The sequence below is a fragment of the Macaca nemestrina genome, chromosome 12 (genome assembly GCF_043159975.1).
Source record: "Macaca nemestrina isolate mMacNem1 chromosome 12, mMacNem.hap1, whole genome shotgun sequence".
Taxonomy (NCBI): domain Eukaryota; kingdom Metazoa; phylum Chordata; class Mammalia; order Primates; family Cercopithecidae; genus Macaca; species Macaca nemestrina.
Window position 1 is genome coordinate 127,276,491 of NC_092136.1, and position 11,729 is coordinate 127,288,219.

Consider the following 11,729-nt stretch of genomic DNA (forward strand, 5'->3'; position numbering starts at 1 on the left):
CAGCTTGCCATTCCCTGCTTTAGGGCAATATTTTTCAGTCATTTCAACATCACTCACACTAAGTAAAACATTTCATATTATAATCCCAGTGTATACACACACACACACACACACACACACACAAAGTACATGAGTAAAAATGTTTTGTGAAATCATACCCATGCTTATTATCTATCACGTTGCCCTTTTGTATTCTATCCCTTAAAAAAAAAACAGAAGTTCTGGTTATTACACGTTAAGTTAATTTTACAGCCCATTATAAGACCCCTAGTTTGAAAACCATAATTTTACGAGTTGAATTCTTGAATCCTAAGGTATCTGCATCTTCTTTACCAAGTAATAACAAATTGCTCTCCAAAGTGGAAGTAGCAATTTGTACTCCCATTGGAAGTGTATGAGGCCTGAGCCTGAAGGTGTGGCTTGTGCCTGCAATCCCAGAGACTCTGGTGGCTGTGGTGGGAGGATTGCTTCCTAAGCCACGAGTACCAGGCGGCAGTGAGCTATGATCCTGCCATCGCATTCCATCCTGGATGACAGAGTGAGATCCTGTCTCTCAATAATAATAATAAAACCCCACAAACAGCAACCACAAAAACACACGTTAAAAAGTGTATGAATTCTTTCTTACAAGTAGTTTTGTCAGAATTTTATATTGTGGTTTTCTGTTAGAAATGAAGGTATCTCATCATACTCTTACTTTTTATTTCTTTTACATTTTTAATTGCGGTAAAATGCCCATAACATAAAATTTACTATTTTACTGATTTTTAACCGTACAATTCAGTGGTAATAAAGTACATTCAAATTGTTGTGCAACTGTCACTACCATTTGTCTCCAGGACTCTTTTCTAGAAACTGAAGCTCTGTATACATTAAACTCTAACTTCTTATTCTGTCTTCCCAGCAGCCCCTGGCAACCTTCCTTCTACTTTCTGTCTCTAGGAATTTGAGTACTCTAGAACTTGATGCAAGTGGAATCATACAATATTTGTTCATTTATAACTATCTTTTTGTGTACTTAGTTTGCAGTCCTCAAGGTTTATCCATACTGCAACATAAATTTTAACTTTTATTTTCCTAAATTTTAATGCTCTTGAGCATCTTTTCATATCTTTATTTGCTACTGACATGTTCCTGTCTATGATGTTTTGGCCTATTTCTTTAATTAATTAATTATAACTAGTTACATATTCTGCCTTCTACTCTTTTTTCACGTATTTACACTCCAAATATCATTTCCTAGTTGTGCCCAACATTGGTTGAAGGTGCTTTTGTAAGGTAAATGAAAACACTACCAACTTAGAACCCCTTTAAATTATAGCCCTATAGACTTTTTTTGACCACCCACAGCTTTAAGGAGGCTAGTTTGACCCTATGACTTCACCAAAACAAACAAAATAATGGTCCCCGAAGTCTCCTGGTAGTTTCCCGTGAGTTTCCCTGAGGCCTGCAGCACGTAGTTGGAGGAGGTTCTCCCATGAAGCTGAGAAAGCTGACGCTTCAAAGCCCCGTTCTCATGTAGAACCAGCTTCACATTTCTCAGGTTGGTATTAGTTTTTCCTTAAGGTTCTAGTGTTCTATAGAACTATAGGATGACCAGAGTGAAAAATACTATACTATATAGTTTCAAATAGCTAGAAGAAGGATACTCAATGTTCTCAGCATGAATAAATGAGAAATGTTTGAGATGATGGATAAGCTCATCACCCTTATCTGGTCTGCATCACAACAACACTATGTACCCCCATGAATATGTACAATTATTATGTGTCAGTTAAAATTTTTTAAAAAGCTTTAAAAATTGTATAAGCTCCAGAGACCCACAAAATGCAGAACTTCCTGGGTTCAGTCTTTGGGGGGGTGTGTGTTGTTGTTGTGTTTTGAGATGGAGTCTTACTCTGTCGCCCAGGCTGGAGTGCAGTGGGGCAATCTCGGCTCCCTGCAACCTCTGCCTCCCGGGTTCAAGTGATTCTCCTGCCTCAGCTTCCCGACTAGCTGGGACTACAGCACTCGCCACCACGCCCAGCTAATTTTTGTATTTTTAGTAGGGACAGGGTTTCACCGTGTTGGCCAGGATGGTCTCGATCTCTTGACCTCATGATCTGCCTACCTCGGCCTCCCAAAGTGCTGGGATTACAGGTGTGAGCCACTGCGCCCATCTGTGCATGTGTTTTAACAGTCCCATTTTCCTTAGCCCTGGGCTCCATAGGATTTTTCTCTGTGCCTTGCCAGGCTTTGAAGATCATAATCAAAGTTCATCATTTTTAACAAATGGCCTTAAGGGAAAAGCCAGCTTCAGTCCACTGATGAGTTCTACCAGATTCCTGCTTTCACTTAGTTTTTGGCTTCTATATAGTTCTTATTTTCTTTCCAAATCACTGATGTGTTTTAAAAATTTTTTAAATTATATTTTATTTAGCTTGTATAATTGTTTCATATGGATGATTGATCAGATTATCTAAATGGAAGATTTAGAAAATGGAACTTTTGTAAATTATTTTGACTTCCAAGTAGGCGAAATGAAAACTGTTGAGCCCCTAACCTTTTCTTCGACTGACCTCTGTCTCTTATGCTTACCTAATTGCTTTAAGATAGAACTTACATTCTATTCTATGATATTTTATTATAATTAGGACATCTGTGTTTTGTCTGTATGTTGATTTGAACATTAAAAATCAAGAAATAGTATTTCCAATGTTATATTTATGTAAAGGATACTTGTTACAGAATTATTATAATTTGAGTTATAAAAATGATATCCATTATCACTTAAATTCTTATAGCTCATCAGGTCTACAACATCATGCCATATTGAAGCTTGAGCCAAATTGGTTTGAAAAAAATACATCACACAGGCAGCCAATCCTCATTATTTGCAGATTCTATATTGCAAATTTGCCTACTTGCTAAAGTTTATTTGTAGCCCCCAAATAAATAGTTGTTATATTTTCTCAGTCACTCATGGACATGTGCAGAGCTGAAAAAAATTGAGTTGAGCTACAGACATGTTTCCAGCTGAGGTCAAACAAGGCAATGCTCTGCCTTGTCTGAATTCTCATACTGTGACACAAATGTCCCATTTGTGGTGTATTTAGTGCCATGTTTTTCACAAGATATGGAGGCAACCTAAGCCTCTATCGGTGGATTGGAGGATATTATGCTAAGTGAAATAAACCAGGCACAGGAAGACAAATAGTGCATCATCTCACTTATATGTGGAATCTGAAAAAGATGAACTCATAGAAATACAGTGTAGAGGCCGGGCGCGGTGGCTCAAGCCTGTAATCCCAGCACTTTGGGAGGCCGAGACGGGCGGATCACGAGGTCAGGAGATCGAGACCATCCTGGCTAACAAGGTGAAAACCCCTCTCTACTAAAAAATACAAAAAACTAGCCGGGCGAGGTGGCGGGCGCCTGTAGTCCCAGCTACTCGGGAGGCTGAGGCAGGAGAATGGCGTAAACCCGGGAGGCGGAACTTGCAGTGAGCTGAGATCCCGCCACTGCACTCCAGCCCCGGCGACAGAGCGAGACTCCGTCTCAAAAAAAAAAAAAAAAAAAAAAAAAAAAAGAAATACAGTGTAGAATGATGGTTACCAGGGACTGGGAGTAGAGGTGGAGAGGGAGTGAATGGAAAGCTGCTCATCAAGAGATACAGAGTTTCAGATAGACAGAAGGAATAGGGTGACTATAGTCACTAATAATGTATGTCTCAAAACAATTTTGAGAATAAATTTGAAATGTCTCACCATAAAAAATGATAGGTAAGCAAGGTGATAGATTAATTAGCTTGATTTAATCACTCCACATTGTATGCATATACCAAAACACCATGTTGTACTCCAAAAACATATATAATTAGAATTTTCCAATCAGAAGTAATATCTGTACAAATAAAAAAGAATGCGATAGGTGGATAAAGACGTCCAAGATACATTGCTGAATGAATAAAACAATTTTATAATATAAGATTCTATGTTGAAAAAGCAATATATATCAAAACTCATCAAGCCATACACTTTAGGGTCTGTGAATTTTTACTTTACATAAATATTACCTTAATAAAGATACAATAATATGTGAAAAAAACACAAAGAACACCCACATACTCTATGTGCAATGTATTAGTTTGCTAGGACTGTCATAATAAAATGTCTCAGACTGTGCAGCTTACACAACAGAAGTTTTCTCAGAGCTCTGGGAGCTGGAGTTTCTTTCTTTGGCCTGCAGGTGGCCACCTTATCTCAGTGTCTTCACGTGGGCTTTCTTCAGTGTGCCCACTTCTCTGATTTTTTTTCTTTTTTCTTTTTTTAAGTACTCACTGCAACCTCCACCTCCCAGGTTCCAGCAACCTCCACCTCTCGGGTTCCAGCAAGTCTTGTGCCTCAGCCTCCCGAGTAGCTGGGATTACAGGCATGTGCCACCACGTCTGGCTAATTTTTGTATTTTTAGTAGAGATGAAGTTTCATCATGTTGGCCAGGCTGGTCTCCAACTCCTGACCACAAGTGATCCTCCCGCCTTGGCCTCCCAAAGTGTTGGGATTACAGGCGTAAGCCACGGTGCCAGGCCTGATATATCTTTATGTATTCAAATATGCTCTGCTTATAAGAAGAGCAGTCAGACTGGATAACCTCACTTAACCCTAAACACCTCTTTAAAGATCCTATCTCTAGATATAGTCACATTCTGAAGTACTATGGATTTGAAATTCAACAAGTATTTTGGGGAGACCCAACTCACTCATGACACCCAGGTTCACCACTGTTAACATCCAGCCACATGTTTCTTATTACTCTATTTATGTATGCTGCCATTTTTTCCCTGCCACTTGGGAGTAAGTTGCACACTTGGGTGGTCATTACCCTTTAGTACTTCAGTAGATATTTCCTAAAAACAGGGATGTACTTCTAGAAAACCACCATATAACCATCCAAATCAGAAAATCAACATTAAGATTAATATTGCCTTCTAACTCAAAGACCCATTTCAATTTTGCTGTTTGCTCCAAAAATGCTCATCAAGGGTTAGATTCCATCCAAAATCCTGTGTACTGTTTAGTTGTCAAACTTCTCTGATAGCCTTCAATTTGAAAAATATTGCAGTGGTTTGCTTGTCTTCTCTGACCTAGACATTTTTGAATAGTATAGGCTAATTATTTTGTAGAATGCCTCTTAGCTTAGGCTTGTGGATTTGGTTCCTCCTGATTAGGTACCTGCGATAGAAATACAATAGTGATGCTGTGTTCCTCCTAGTGCCCCACAGCAGAAGACACACGATGACATGTGGTATTCAGTTTTATCATATATTTAAGATAGTTTCTGCCAGACTTTTACACTCTAAGATTAAAGAATAAAGACTCACATTTATTAATTAATATTAGTTGACATTTTACTGTGTGGTAGACACTTCCCTTCTTTATTTATTTACTTAGTTATTTACCTTGGTACAGGCTCATGCATTCCTATTTTATTCCAAGTACTATAATCTGTTGCTATCATTATTTACTCTGATGCTCAAATTGTTCTGTGTTTGGCTTTCAAACAAGTTCCTATATCCTTTTGATATCTCTACGTTTTTCTATGGGGGAAGTGCCACTGTAGCTTGTCTCACTGTATGGGCAAAGATTGACAGGGGACGGAGGAGAGAAGGTAAGAAATCTGGCCCAAATATTTCATGTACTATGATGTTTAGAATTTATCATTTTTTTCTGACACAAAGCCAGTCATGCTCCCCACACCTGCCAGGGTAGATCTTGGAGCATCCTTGGAACTAGGCCTGGATGAGTAACTTTCACCTCCTCTGCAGCCATCTGTTTTATTTTTTTACTAAGATTCCTTCCCTCCACTCTGTCCCTCATTGAGAATTCTCTTGCTTTCCATTTTCCAGAAATATTTATGGTTTTCTCCTGTACATGTTCTCTACTCCACTTTGTATTGAAAGTAAAAATAAGCTACTTTTGAAACATGGTTACTCTTATGACTCATAAATAATATTATATCATAACTTCAAATTTGTACAGCATATTTTACAGTTACCAAGGATAAATCTTTTATCCTTACACTCTGATGAAGGAAGATTAAGATTTTCCCAAAATCAAAAAAAATAAGATTTTTGAAATTAAACATGTTTATTGATATTTTCAAGTTCCTAGAATAAGCAAATGACATATCCACGGGCTAAAATCTATGGCTTTTCACTTTCACGCATTGAGTTGCAGTGTCTTCTTTCCTTGGAAGGTAAGGTCAGTCTACAGCCCCTATTTTGAATTTTATGACTGAAGGAGTCCTTAGCAGGCTATTTTCCATCTATATTAGACATTTTATCCTTATATTTTATGAAGTCAGGATTATTAAAATCCTTGTTAAGATATATACATTAATACCCAAATATTGTGTGTTTATCATGAAATGACACTTGTTGTAGAATTATGCACATACAATAATTTGAATGTAAAACTTCAAATTAAGACTTTGTAAGAAGAAAACTACCCTTGGTCAGTGATCTTTTTTGTCATTTTGAATACAGGAGAAAAGGTAATAAAAACATCTTTCTACCTCTTGAGAATGGCCTTGACACTAATATTTGTAAAGTGCTTCAAAGAAGAAAAGGGCTGACTTACTGGTGAGGAGATTGGGTAAATATAAAAAATTCTCTACTATGATAGCGATACTCTTAAATGACAAGTCAGGGAGGGGTTTATCAGGTTCTGTGTCCTGTCTCCATTATTAATAAACTGACATAGCTTTTTGCTTAGATGTTTGTAGTCACAACCAAAGGCAACGTGAGTTTAGCTTAAACCAGTTGAGAACAATTGGATGATTCAAAACCATGTATTTCTATAACACCAGCAGAATGCAATTAAGCAGTTTTATTTTAAGAAAACACTGAAAACAATTTTATCTAATAGCAAAAAACCTCATTGGTGTGGCTGGACTTTTGGTATTAAAAATATTTTCCATGTTTAAATGCCATTATTTGTTATCAATAATTATCCCACTGGTGCATTTGGGAAGGGGGAGATGAAAGTGGTTTTTATCTCATTAGCATGTCTTCACTGTTAACTGTTTGTAATATTAGTTTGCTTTGATCTTCCTTTTGATTATAGTGTGCAAAGCTGATATAATCTGTTATTATTTCCATTAATAACTAAGTATCTCTTGTGGTTGACAAGACAATTTGTTATTATCAGACTGCCTTTATGCAATGCAAAGAGGTTTACACCCGTTCCCCCACCCAGCCTGTGTAAAACAATAGGCGTTTATCTGCTCCCAGCAGCCTGGAGACATTGCCCTCTTCAAAGAGGTTCCATGAACGCCGCTGGACAAAGACAGGAAGCACCTTGACAGTGAGCTGGAGACTTGGGCACATAGATTCTAATCTGGATATAGTTTCTACCTCAAGGGGATTTGCAAATTGGACAATCTAACCAGGAGCATACTCTGGTGACCCTGTTTTGTTCTGTTTTGTTTTTTTCTTGAGGTTTAAGTTGGGCAAGAGAAGGGGGGTTAGAGACAGAAGTGAGATAGTGGTGGCGAAGCTGAAATTTCTCATGCAACAAGCAGAGTGTATTCTCATCATTATGTCCACAGCATCTCAGGCTTCCAAAATGTGAGTTCTGGCAGATTATGAAGGCAAAAGATTTGCAACTCAAGGGGCTTTATTGTCAAGTTTCTATATTTGTCTTGTGTTTAACGTCTCTGCCATTCTCATTCCCAGAGATTTTGAGATATTTGACAAATTTTGACACATACAAGGATAATTTCTCTCCACTTCCAAAATGACTCCACTTCCAAGAATAATACCATGGTTGACTCATTAGGAGAGAAAAGACTGTGAGTGGAGTTGAGTTCGAGATATGACAACTTCACATCTTTTAAACAGAGGGGGAGAATTTCAAAACACAAACTTTTTCTAATGGATTTAGTTGGCACTCTGACTTTATTATCTGCCAGTGGAAGTTTCATTTTCTCCAAATCTATTGGTTGGCAGGGCAGATTATATTCTCAGAAGTCTCGCTGGTCCTATAAATTTAACCCACCTCTAACAATAGCACAGGGAAGGTGAGGGAGCTACCTGAAGTGGCAAAGTCCATTGGAGGCAGCTGTTGACAGCTACTTGAATTCCCCAAGGCATGTTTTATTTGTGGATATATGTGCTGTTGCACAAAAGACATTGATGATCTTTGCATGTAGTCATGGAAAGCTACCTGCCACCATATTTGGATGTGTCAGAAAGAATAGAGAGAAAGGAATGAATTAGGTGAGTCAGAATGTCCTGACATCATTTGGGGCCTTTGCTGACCTCTGAGATAGTTGAGGGGCTTTTGGATGTTCTTTTCACCTTCGGGTTACTGAATTCATGGCAGAAGCCCCTAGAGATGGAAAGGATAAACAGAGTTTCTGTATGTCTTGACTCCACAGATTTCAGCTCCTTAATTGATCCATTCAGATGATGTCATAGTTGGAAGTACATCCTCTGGGCTAGGCTAGAGCAAGCTAAACACTCTTACTACTAAGGACTTACACCACAAGAGCCCCTTTAACTAGCATGGTTGGCTGTTAGATAGTACCTGGCTGTGCTGAGAGGTATTCACTCACTCTCACCTTAGTAACCAGTAAGAAGTGGAGAGCAACGACCTTTTTCTTCATGCCTGATTATAAGCCTTCAAAGAGCTAAGAACTCTGCAAATGTCTTCTGTTTTCAGATTATGCCATAATTTAGGATGACTCTTGTATTTGTGTTATTTTTTATTTAGAGCAAGAATGAGGTCTGATGTTTTTCCCTGAGCAAAAATGAACAATACAGTAGACATTTTGAGACCTTATGAGCCATGAGAAGTCATAGGGATTTTTCTTGGATTTTTTGATGTCTGCACAAACTAGAATTTATATTTATATATTAACTACCTTGATCTCAGCCCTTCTGCTTGCCCATTTTGGGAAGGAGGGTTTGGGGGACAGACACAGAACTTTGTCCACCCCAGGTGACTATTTACCCATGAGCTATTCTGACCCTTACTATTATCTGATTGCATACGGAGATGATTAGCAGCTTAGCGGCTTTACCTTGACCGCCCATGCAGGGAAGTCAGTAACAACATTAAGCACTAAGCAGGGACATCATGTTCCATTTGTTATAAGGCGTGAAATTTATCTTCTGGGAAAGCAGCACACAGTTCTTGATGTGACTCACTTTAGTACAATAGAAATCAGCCATGATTTGTTAATTTCATTTGTCCCTTCACAAGAAAGGAAAAAAACATTAATTGTGTGGTGTTGGCAGAGGTTTTTCAGCCCATAAACTGAAATTTGACCAATGTTTTTCCAGAACACAGTCTTGGGAAGTAGATGTCATTAGTCTAACTTCAAAAGGAACAAAGGAACCGTGTTTAGAGAAGCTGACTAACTTCCCCAAAGGTAGACCACTACTAAAGCTGAAAACACTTGAAATGAAAGCTAAAGATTTTTTACATAAACACTTCTTCAGCTATTGTTTTCCCTATTCGTTTCTTTATTGAAAGGAAAAGAAGAAAAAGCTCTAAAATTTTCAGGGAATTAGGCTCAGGGTGATTTTTGGAGTAATGGGCTTTTTGACATGAATTACCTGACTGTCATGGTTTAAATCATAACCATTGTAGAAGGTGTCAGAGAGACTGAGCAAGACTGAGGCTAGTTATTAAGTGTAATTATTTTATTGAGCTGCTGTTACTATAACTACATGTTAGAGAACATTATTTAAAGCCTATCTCAGTATATAATTTGTGTAAATTGATTGATAGGACATTTTTGTTTATCAATATAAAAACATTCATTTTTAGTTTGGAGATATGTACTCTTTCATCTTAGAGACTATCACTCTTGGCAATGTTTAAATTTGAGCTCCCCATCCTCATTTGACCACAGCCTTCTCCTGAGTGGCTTAGAAGAGCAGGATAACTGCCCTTGAAATGTACAGTGAACACATGGGCAAAGTACACCTGGACTTGAAGTCGGATGTAAGTTTGCAAATGTGTCCTTGGACACAATCATACGCCCTCTTGAAGTTCCAGTTTCCTCAGGACCCAAACTTTACAGAGATACTATAACAATTAAATGCCATATATATGTGAAAGAGTGTAACAACGTCTTCCAGAAATAGTAGGTGCCTGATAAATATTCTTTGACTCTGTATCTATTTACAAAGCAAATTGAAGTTATATGAATATTTTTTTTCCTAACTGATTAAAAAAGGTTTTTGGCTTTCCTTTACTCAGCAACCAGAGTACGCTGGTTAAAGAGTGAAACTGCTTAGATGTTTCAGAAAAGCACAAAAGCTACGTGGATTTTTTGTGACAGCCCAGTTCTGAGAGGACAGATATGAAATTGTAAAACACTGAAGCATCTTGTATTCTGGCTACACTAGGCCTATACACCCTTCCAGGAACTCCTGTTATTAGCCAGGCTTGTCAAGAACTAATCACTAGCTTTCAAGTTTTGTAAGGATACTCTGAAGGCTTACTTTAACCCTACTATACACAAAAATGTTTGTATTGCTACCCACTGATAAGAAAACTATTAGCATTCATTAAATACAGCCATAAATCTCTCTCTTGGAAGAGCAATAATGCAGGCTTGCAGCTGCCATAATGAATGCAGTGTTTAATCTCTCCTTGGGAAAGTGTCCTAACTTCAGACCTCTACTATAGTTAGACACCCTGGGAAGAGCATGGCATTGTGGAAATGAGACTGATGACAAAGAGTTATACTCTTGCCTGATTTTAGGTCCAGAAAGCCTCCAAGTTACAATTAAAACAGAAGCCTTAATTTTAAAAAGGAAATGAAAAGTAAAGTGACTTGTTCAAAGAAGATGGAATGTTAACATTTATTGTGCGCCTACAGAAATGACAGGCACAATAGAAGGAAATTTCTATTTGTACTAGCTCATTTTCTCCTTAAAACTACCCTCCAAGTTATTGTTGGAGGGTACCAATGTTGCAGAGGAGAAAAGAGGAACACAGAAAGATTGATATGGCAGCCCAGCGTCAGAGATAGAATCCAGCATAAGCAGAGTGAATTTAACTGTCTCTGATTCTAGATGCTACCAGGTGCTACTGGATGCTATCCCTAAGAGCAGTATCTTATTTTTAGAAATCAAACCTGTCTCGGTGAGAAGGAAGGTGTGAACTTCAAGGTAGAATATGGAAGTTTGGAACCTTGTTTCTATTTTGGGGAACATTTATAGCGTATCATATGAAGTCTTCTTTGTCTCACTTTACTTACACACTGTTCCAGGGTTCTCTTTGAAGAACAGCATCCCTGCGTTGCAAGACCCTTAAACTCATTTTGTCTGTGGGCTTTTCCTTCTATTTCTAAGTTCCCTGACTGGAAAACACCTTGTGCCCCTTGTCATCTGATGCAGCCACACAGCTCACTTTGGAGAATAGAACCAATGGCCCAGGGACAAGGAGAGGTCTCTTTCTCTACGGAACAATAAGAAAGGCATCACTTGAGGCTCTGCTAAATTAACAACCAGAAGGGAGAAGGCTTAGGCAGTTCAATGGCTCCTTGTCTTCCCCCTCCATGAGTTTCTCGCACAGGAATCTAAATTTCCAACATTTAATAACCTCTGAGTTTGAGCACATGGTAATGAATGATCTTTACTTCCAGGAGGAACTGAAAGAAAAGAAAAACCAACATCTCCAAGTCTAAGACATTACCTTCCCATAGGCAGTACCATGTAGTAACCACCTTCA